Genomic DNA, 11,054 nt, shown 5'->3' on the forward strand with positions numbered 1-11,054 from the left:
TAGTGAGTAGGGCCAAATAAGTCCATGTGTAGCAGCTCGAAGGGTTGAGACGTAGTCATGATTATCTTCGAGGGATGCTTGGCTCTTGTCATCTTTCCAGCTTCGCAAGCACCACACAGATGATCCTTCTTGAACTTGACACCTTCGATGCCCACAACATGCTTCTTCTTCACGAGAGTGTGCAAGTTCCTCATGCCAGCATGCCCTAGCCTTTGATGCCAAAGCCAGCATTCTGAAGCTTTTGCTAGAAGAAATACTGCCATCTGCGGTCCTGCTGAGAAATCTACCATATACATATCATCTTTTCGATACCCTTCAAAGACTAGAGACTTGTCAGATTCCATCAGTACAAGGCAATGATATTTTCCAAATAGCACAATCATGTTTAAGTCACAAAGCATTGAGACAGACATTAAGTTGAAACCAAGGGATTCAACAAGCATCACTTTATCCATGTGCTGATCCCTTGATATTGCAACTCTACCTAGACCCAATACCTTGCTTTTACCAGTGTGAGCAAATGTGATGTGACTCTTGTCTGATGGACGTAGCGTTGAATCCATCAGAAGACTTTGATCGCCAGTCATGTGATTAGTGCATCCACTGTCCATAATCCATTTTGAAATACAAGGTGTCGTAGCCTACATTGCAGTTTGGGGGATAGGCTTCACCAAGCGAGTTGTGAAGCAGAAACATTTGATGAACAAGTGGAACATGGAAATTCAAGTCTTTGTTAGGATAGATAGGATGAGTGTCAAGGAATCCCGGAACGAAATACATAGTAAGACCATTTGGGCATTTTATCTTGCGCCCTACAAGATTTTTAAGGTCTCCAGCATTTGCTTTGGACGCCTTTAATTTCCGGCTGGAGACCTTTCCCTGCAAAAGAGAGTTAAGTTTTCTTAACCACCCACATTTTCAGGGGTGGCTTAGAAGCAATGAGTCTAAGTGCAGCATCTGAGAACTTCGGCTTTGGAGCCCTAGTAAATAGCCTTGAAGGAGGAGAATAATACTCATAGGAATAAGCAGAAAAATTCTTAGTTCTATGAACATAGCGGTTTGATGAAACACGCTCATATTCATGGGTCTGAGTATGATTTCCTTGCAAAACATTAACGTTAGGGTGACTCAGATGAGTCCTCGGTATGTATGAAGCTTTTGGACCATATGAAGCCTTTGATATGGGGTTTGTCTTCTTCACAGGTGGTGTCATGATGACATTCACTGGAAGATTTTCAAGACAGCTTTTGGGTACCCATATATTTTTCATAGGTGGCCCATTCCTACAGTTAGTACCAATATACCTGGCAAACACTTTGCCATTCTGATTCTTGAACAATTTATAGTTTGCATCAAAGGATTCATCAATAATAATAAGGTTAGCACAAGTGAAGCCAGATAGGGTGGATGGATCTACTGAAGGTTCCTTTGCAGCAACCCATGTGGTTTTGGGGTACTGCTCAGTCTTCAAGTAAGATCCATCAACATTCATTTTCCTCTCGAACCCAACACCCTCTTTCCTAGGGTTTCGGTTCAGAATCTGCTTTTTGAGGACATCGCATAATGTCTGGTGCCCTTTGAGACTTTTGTACATTCCCTGTCTCAAGCAGTGTCTTCAACCTAGCATTCTCATCAGCGATAGTAGTGGTGTCTTCAGTAGAGGGGTTAGTTACCACATTAGCAGTTGAAGATATTGCAACAGGGGTAGTAGTAGAACATTCAACAATAGAGGCAGCGTTATCACGCTCAATGCATTTTAAACATGGTGGTTCAAATCCTTCCTGAGCGGGACTGATCTGTTGAGCGCGGAGTGACTCATTTTCCTTTTGAAGATCTTCATGAGACGATCTTAATTTCTCAAGTTCATGCTTCCTTTGAAGATAATCATAGGAAAGCTTTTCATGAGAGGTTGAGAGCGATTCATGTCGACCTTCAAGTTCCTGGTACTTAACATGAAGATTTTTTATGGCTTCAATTAAGGACTGAGTCTTAGTCATTTCCGCGTCCAACAGGTCATCGCTTTTGTCTAACAATTTTTGAGTATGTTCCATAGCTTACTGTTGTTCAGTTGCAATTTTAGCAAGTGTTTTGTAACTAGGTTTGGATTCACCATCAGAGTCATCTTCACTTGATGTTTGAAAGTAAGCATCGCGTGAGTTTACCTTGGCACCACGTGCCATGAAGCAGTAGGTGGGAGCTGAGTCGTCCTTGTCATTGTCATCAGGATTGGTGACGGATCCATTGTCTTCAGAGTTGAAGATGGACTTGGCAACGTAAGTTGTAGCTAGAGCCAGACTCGCAACACCAGAGTCGGACTCCTCCTCAGACTCCACCACCGCCTCCTCAGAAGCAGACTCCTCCTCTGAATCCATCTCCTTGACAACAAAAGCACGAGCCTTGCTAGATGATCTCTTCTTGTGTGATGAAAACTTGGAAGAAGACTTGGAAGAAGACTTTGAGGATTTCTTCTTCTTCTTGTCATCAGAATTATATTCTTTGCTCTTCTTGTTCTTCTTCTTCTCATTGTCCCACTGTGGACACTCAGAGATGTAGTGACCAGGTTTCTTGCACTTGTGATAGGTTCTCTTCTTATTGTCATGGGTGGAAGCTTCATCCTTTCTTGAGCTGGATCGTGAAGAATTTCTGAAGCCTTTCTTCTTGGTGAACTTCTGGAACTTCTTCACAAGCATAGCAAGCTCATTTCCAATGTCTTCAGGATCACCAGAACTGTAGTCAGATTCTTCTTCAGACGAGGAAACAACCTTTGCCTTCAAAGCGCGAGTTCGACCATAGTTGGGGCCATAGATATCTCGTTTCTCAGATAGCTGAAACTCATGTGTGTTGAGCCTCTCAAGTATGTCAGACAGATTGAGAGTCTTGAAGTCAGGGCGTTCTTGTATCATCAGGGCTAAGGTGTCAAATGAGGTGTCAAGTGATCTCAGTAGTGTCTTGACAATTTCATGCTTTGTGATCTCAGTGTTGGGGATCGTTGTAGAAAATAAAGAATTTCTATGCATCACCAAGATCAATCTATGGAGTCATCTAGCAACGAGAGAGATAGGAGTGCATCTACATACCCTTGTAGATCGCGAGCGGAACGTTCAAGAAAACGGGGTTGATGGAGTCGTACTCGTCGTGATCCAAATCACCGAAGATCCTAGCGCCGAACGGATGTCACCTCCGCGTTCAACACACATACGGAGCGGAGACGTCTCCCGCGCCTTGATCCAACAAGGAGGAGGGAGAGGTTGAGGAAGAGATCTCCAGCAGCAGCACGACGGCGTGGTGGTGATGAAGAGGCAGTACTCCAGCAGGGCTTCGCCAAGCTTCTGCGGAGGAGGAGAGGTGTTGGGGAGGGGGGGCTGCACCTTGGAGGTGTGTGTGCAGCCCTCCCCTCGCCCCTCTATTTATAGGGGAAGGAGGAAGGGGGCCGGCCCCCTCTAGATGAGATCTAGAGGGGGGCGGCGGCCAGGGGGGAGTTGCCCCCCAAGCAAGGGGGCGCCCCCCTTAGGGTTTTCCCCCAACCCTAGGCGCATGGGCCCAAGGGGGGATGCGCCAAGCCCTCTAAGGGCTGGTTCCCTTTCCTCTACGGCCGATGAGGCCCTCTAGGAGAGGTGGCCCCTCCCGGTGGCCCCGGTACAATACCGGTATGCCCCTGAACTTTTCTGATGACCGTCCATATATAAATCTTCACCTCCGGACCATTCCGGAACTCCTCGTGACGTCCGGGATCTCATTCGGGACTCCGAACAACATTCGGTAATCACATACAAGTCTTCCTAATAACCCTAGCGTCACCGAACCTTAAGTGTGTAAACCCTATGGGTTCGGGAATCACGCAGACATGACCGAGACAGCTCTCCGGCCAATAACCAACAGCGGGATCTGGATACCCATGTTGGATCCCACATGTTCCACGATGATCTCATCGGATGAACCACGATGTCGAGGACTCAAGTAATCCCATATACAATTCCCTTTGTCACACGGTACGTTACTTGCCCAAGATTCGATCGTCGGTATCCCAATTGCTCGTTCAATCTCGTTTCCGGCAAGTCACTTTACTCATTCCGTAAAGCATGATCCCGTGACCAACCACTTGGTCACATTGAGATCATTATGATGATGCATTACCGAGTGGGCCCAGAGATACCTCTCCGTCAGACGGAGTGACAAATCCCAGTCTCGATCCGTGTCAACCCAACAGACACTTTCGGAGATACCTGTAGTATACCTTTATAGCCACCCAGTTACGTTGTGATGTTTGGTACACCCAAAGCACTCCTACGGTATCCGGGAGTTACACGATCTCATGGTCTAAGGAAATGATACTTGACATTAGAAAAGCTCTAGCAAACGAACTACACGATCTATGCTTAGGATTGGGTCTTGTCCATCACATCATTCTCCTAATGATGTGAACCTGTTATCAATGACATCCAATGTCCATAGTCAGGAAACCATGACTATATGTTGATCAACGAGCTAGTCAACTAGAGGCTCACTAGGGACATGTTGTGGTCTATGTATTCACACATGTATCACTGTTTCCGGTTAATACAATTATAGCATGAACAATAGACAATTATCATGAACAAGGAAATATAATAATAATCATTTAATTATTGCCTCTAGGGCATATTTCCAACAGTCTCCCACTTGCACTAGAGTCAATAATCTAGTTACATTGTGATGAATCGAACACCCATAGAGTTCTGGTGTTGATCATGTTTTGCTCGCAGAAGAGGTTTAGTCAACAGATCTGCGACATTCAGATCCGTATGCACTTTGCAAATATCTATGTCTCCATCTTAAACATTTTCATGAATGGAGTTGAAGTGACGCCTGATGTGCCTAGTCTTCTTGTGAAACCTGGGCTCCTTGGCAAGGGCAATGGCTCTAGTGTTGTCACAGAAGAGAGTCATCGGCCCCGACGCATTGGGAATAACTCCTAGGTCGGTAATGAACTCCTTCATCCAGATTGCTTCATGTGCTGCCGCCGAGGCTGCCATGTATTCCGCTTCACATGGAGATCCCGCCACGATGCTTTGCTTGCAACTGCACCAGCTTACTGCCCCACCATTCAAAATATACACGTATCCGGTTTGTGACTTAGAGTCATCCATATCTGTGTCGAAGCTAGCGTCGACGTAACCCTTTACGACGAGCTCTTCGTCACCTCCATAAACGAGAAACATATCCTTAGTCCTTTTCAGGTACTTCAGGATATTCTTGACCGCTGTCCAGTGTTCCATGCTGGGATTACTTTGGTACCTTCCTACCAAACTTACGGCAAGGTTTACATCAGGTCTGGTACACAGCATGGCATACATAATAGACCCTATAGCCGAGGCATAGGGGATGACACTCATCTTTTATCTATCTTCTGACGTGGTCGGGCATTGAGCCAAGCTCAATTTCACACCTTGCAACACAGGTAAGAACCCCTTCTTGGACTGATCCATATTGAACTTCTTCAATATCTTAGCAAGGTATGTGCTTTGTGAAAGACCTATGAGGCGTCTCGATCTATCTCTATAGATCTTGATGCCTAATATGTAAGAAGCTTCTCCAAGGTCCTTCATTGAAAAACACTTATTCAAGTAGGCCTTAATGTTGTCCAAAAGTTCTATATCATTTCCCATCAAAAGTATGTCATCTACATATAATATGAGAAATGCTACAGAGCTCCCACTCACTTTCTTGTAAACGCAGGCTTCTCCGTAAGTCTGCATAAACCCAAACGCTTTGATCATTTCATCAAAGCGAATGTTCCAACTCCGAGATGCTTGCACCAGCCCATAGATGGAGCGCTGGAGCTTGCATACCTTGTTAGCATTCTTAGGATCGACAAAACCTTCCGGCTGCATCATATGCAATTCTTCCTTAAGGAAGCCGTTAAGGAATGCCGTTTTGGCGTCCATTTGCCATATCTCATAATCGTAGAATGCGGCAATTGCTAACATGATTTGGATGGAATTCAGCTTCGCTACGGGTGAGAAAGTCTCATCGTAGTCAACTCCTTGAACTTGTCGATAACCCTTAGCGACAAGTCGAGCTTTATAGATGGTAACATTACCATCTGCGTCCATCTTCTTCTTAAAGATCCATTTATTATCTATCGCTCGCTGATCATCGGGCAAGTCTGTCAAAGTCCATACTTTGTTTTCATACATGGATCCTATCTCGGATTGCATGGCTTCAAGCCATTTGTTGGAATCTGGGCCCGCCATTGCTTCTTCATAGTTCGAAGGTTCACCGTTATCTAATAACATGATTTCCAGGACAGGGTTGCCATACCATTCTGGTGTGGAACGTGTCCTTGTGGACCTTCGAAGTTCAGTAGAAACTTGATCCAAAGTACCTTGATCATCATCATTAACTTCCTCTCTAGTCGGTGTAGGCACCACAGGAACATCTTCCTGCGCTGCGCTACTTTCTGGTTCAAGAGGCAGTACTTCATCGAGTTCTACTTTCCTCCCACTTATTTCTTTCGAGAGAAACTCTTTCTCCAGGAAGGACCCGTTCTTGGCAACAAAGATCTTGCCTTCGGATCTAAGGTAGAAGGTATACCAAATGGTTTCCTTAGGGTATCCTATGAAGACGCATTTTTCCGACTTGGGTTCGAGCTTTTCAGGTTGAAGTTTCTTGATATAAGCATTGCATCCCCAAACTTTTAGAAATGATAGCTTAGGTTTCTTTCCAAACCATAATTCATACGGTGTCGTCTCAACGGATTTAGACGGTGCCCTATTTAAAGTGAATGTAGTTGTCTCTAAAGCGTATCCCCAAAATGATAGCGGTAAATCGGTAAGAGACATCATAGACCGCACCATATCCAATAGAGTGCGATTACAATGTTCGGACACACCGTTATGCTGAGGTGTTCCAGGCGGCGTGAGTTGTGAAATAATTCCACATTTCCTTAAGTGTGTACCAAACTCATGACTTAAATATTCTCCCCCATGATCTGATCGTAAGAACTTTATTTTTCTGTCACGTTGATTCTCTACCTCATTCTGAAATTCCTTGAACTTTTCAAAGGTCTCAGACTTGTGTTTCATCAAGTAAACATACCCATATCTACTCAAGTCATCAATCAGGGTGAGAACATAATGATAGCCTCCGCGAGCCTCAACGCTCATTGGACCACACACATCAGTATGTATGATTTCCAATAAGCTGGTTGCTCGCTCCATTGTTCCGGAGAACGGAGTCTTGGTCATTTTACCCATGAGGCATGGTTCGCACGTGTCAAATGATTCGAAATCAAGAGACTCCAAAAGTCCATCTGTATGGAGCTTTTTCATGCGTTTGACACCAATGTGACCAAGGCGGCAGTGTCACAGATATGTGGGACTATCATTATCAATGTTACATCTTTTGGTATTCACACTATGAATATGTGTAACATTACGTTCGAGATTCATTAAGAATAAACCATTGACCAGCGGGGCATGACCATAAAACATATCTCTCATATAAATAGAACAACCATTATTCTCGGATTTAAATGAGTAGTCATCTCGTATTAAACGAGATCCAGATACAATGTTCATGCTCAAAGCTGGCACTAAATAACAATTATTGAGGTTTAAAACTAATATCGTAGGTAAATGTAGAGGTAGCGTACCGACGGCGATCACATCGACCTTGGAACCATTCCCGACGCGCATCGTCACCTCGTCCTTCGCCAGTCTCCGCTTATTCCGCAGCTCCTATTTTGAGTTACAAATATGAGCAACCGCACCGGTATCAAATACAGGAGCTACTACGAGTACTGGTAAGGTACACATCAATTACATGTATATCACATATACCTTTGGTGTTGCCGGCCTTCTTGTCCGCTAAGTACTTGGGGCAATTCCGCTTCCAGTGTCTGCTTCCCTTGCAATAAAAGCAGTCAGTCTCAGGTTTGGGTCCATGCTTTGGCTTCTTCCCGGCAACTGGCTTACCGGGCGCGGCAACTCCCTTGCCGTCCTTCTTGAAGTTCTTCTTACCCTTGCCTTTCTTGAAACTAGTGGTTTTTATTGACCATCAACACTTGATGTTCCTTTTTGATTTCTACCTCCGCTGATTTCAGCATTGAAAATACCTCAGGAATAGTTTTCACCCTCCCCTGCATATTGTAGTTCATCACAATGCTCTTGTAGCTTGGTGGGAGCGACTGAAGGATTCTGTCAATGACCGCGTCATCCGGGAGGTTAACTCCCAGCTGAGACAAGCGGTTGTGCAACCCAGACATTTTGAGTATGTGCTCGCTGACAGAACTATTCTCCTCCATCTTACAACTGTAGAACTTGTCGAAGACTTCATATCTCTCGACTCGGGCATGAACTTGGAAAACCATTTTCAGCTCTTGGAACATCTCATATGCTCTGTGTTGCTCAAAATGCTTTTGGAGCCCTGGTTCTAAGCTGTAAAGCATGCCGCACTGAACCAGGGAGTAATCATCACTACGCGACTGCCAGGCATTCATAACGTCTTGAGTTACTGGGAAAACGGGTGCTTCACCTAGCGGTGCATCTAGGAAATATGCTCTTTTGGCAGCTATGAGGATGATCCTCAAGTTCCGGACCCAGTCCGTGTAGTTGCTGCCATCGTCTTTTAGCTTGGTTTTCTCTAGGAACGCGTTGAAGTTGAGGGCAACATTAGCGTGGGCCATTTGATCTACGAGACATATTGCAAGAGTTTTAGACTAAGTTCATGATAATTAAGTTCATCTAATCAAATTATTTAATGAACTCCCACTCAGATAGACATCCCTCTAGTCATCTAAGTGATCCATGATCCGAGTCAACTAGGCGGTGTCCGATCATCACGTGAGACGGACTAGTCATCATCGGTGAACATCTTCATGTTGATCGTATCTTCTATACGACTCATGTTCGACCTTTCGGTCTCTTGTGTTCCGAGGCCATGTCTGTACATGCTAGGCTCATCAAGTCAACCTAAGTGTTTTTGCATGTGTAAATCTGTCTTACACCCGTTGTATGTGAACGTTAGAATCTATCACACCCGATCATCACGTGGTGCTTCGAAACAACAAACTTTCGCAACAGCGCACAGTTAGGGGGAACACTTTCTTGAAATTATTATGAGGGATCATCTTATTTACTATCGTCATTCTAAGCAAACAAGATGCAAAAACATGATAAACATCACATGCAATCAAACAGTGACATGATATGGCCAATATCATTTTGCTCCTTTTGATCTCCATCTTCGGGGCGCCATGATCATCATCGTCATCGGCATGACACCATGATCTCCATCATCGTGTCTTCATGAAGTTGTCACGCCAATGAGTACTTCTACTACTATAGATAACGGTTTAGCAATAAAGTAAAGTAATTACATGGCATTATTCAATGACACGTAGGTCATACAATAATTAAGACAACTCCTATGGCTCATGCCGGTTGTCATACTCATCGACATGCAAGTCGTGATTCCTATTACAAGAACATGATCAATCTCATACATCACATATATATCATTCATCACATCCTTTTGGCCATATCACATCACAAGGCATATGCTGCAAAAACAAGTTAGACGTCCTCTAATTGTTGTTGCATGTTTTTACGTGGCTGCAATAGGGTTCTAGCAAGAACGTTTCTTACCTACGTCAAAACCACAACGTGATATGCCAATTTCTATTTACCCTTCATAAGGACCCTTTTCATCGAATCCGATCCGACTAAGGTGGGAGAGACAGACACCCGCTAGCCACCTTATGCAACTAGTGCATGTCAGTCGGTGGAACCTGTCTCACGTAAGCGTACGTGTAAGATCGGTCCGGGCCACTTCATCCCACGATGTCGCCAAAACAAGATAAGACTAGTAGTGGCAAGTAAATTGACAAAATCTACGCCCACAACAAAATTGTGTTCTACTCGTGCATAGAAACTACGCATAGACCTAGCTCATGATGCCGCTATTGGGGATCGTTGCAGAAAATAAAAAAATTCTACGCATCACCAAGATCAATCTATGGAGTCATCTAGCAACGAGAGAGATATGAGTGCATCTACATACCCTTGTAGATCGCGAGCGGAAGCGTTCAAGAGAACGGGGTTGATGGAGTCGTACTCATCGTGATCCAAATCACCAAAGATCCTAGCGCCGAACGTACGGCGCCTCCACGTTCAACACACGTACGGAGCGGAGACGTCTCCCGTGCCTTGATCCAGCAAGGAGGAGGGAGAGGTTGAGGAAGAGATATCCAGCAGCAGCGCGACGGCGTGGTGGTGATGGAGAGGCAGTACTCCGACAGGGCTTCGCCAAGCTTCTACGGAGAAGGAGAGGTGTTGGGGAGGGGAGGGGCTGCGCCTTGGAGGTGTGTGTGCAGCCCTCCCCTCGCCCCTCTATTTATAGGGGAAGGAGGAAGGGGGCCGGCCCCCTCTAGATGATATCTAGAGGGGAGGGGGCGGCCAAGGGGGGGACTTTCCCCCCAAGCAAGGGGGCGCCCCCCTTATGGTTTTCCCCCCAACCCTAGGCGCATGGGCCCAAGGGGGGATGCCCAGCCCTCTAAGCGCTGGTTCCCTTCCCTCTACGGCCCATGAGGCCCTCCGGGAGAGGTGGCCCCTCCCGGTGGACCCCCGGAACCCTTCCAGTGGCCCCGGTACAATACCGGTATGCCCCCGAACTTTTCCGGTGACCGTATTACAACTTCCCATATATAAATCTTCACCTTTGGACCATTCGGGAAATCCTCGTGACATCCGAGATCTCATCCAGGACTCCGAACAACATTCAATAATCACATACAAGTCTTCCTAATAACCCTAGCGTCACCGAACCTTAAGTGTGTAGACACTACAGGTTCGGGAATCACGCAGACATGACCGAGACAGCTCTCCGGCCAATAACCAACAGCAGGATCTGGATACGCATGTTGGCTCCCACATATTCCATGATGATCTCATCGGATGAACCGCGATGTCTAGGATTCAAGTAATCCCGTATACTATTCCCTTTGTCACACGGTACGTTACTTGGCCGAGATTCGATCGTGGGTATCCCAATACCTCGTTCAATCTCATTTCCGG

The sequence above is a fragment of the Triticum dicoccoides genome, chromosome 7B (genome assembly GCF_002162155.2).
Source record: "Triticum dicoccoides isolate Atlit2015 ecotype Zavitan chromosome 7B, WEW_v2.0, whole genome shotgun sequence".
Classification (NCBI taxonomy): Eukaryota; Viridiplantae; Streptophyta; class Magnoliopsida; order Poales; family Poaceae; genus Triticum; species Triticum dicoccoides.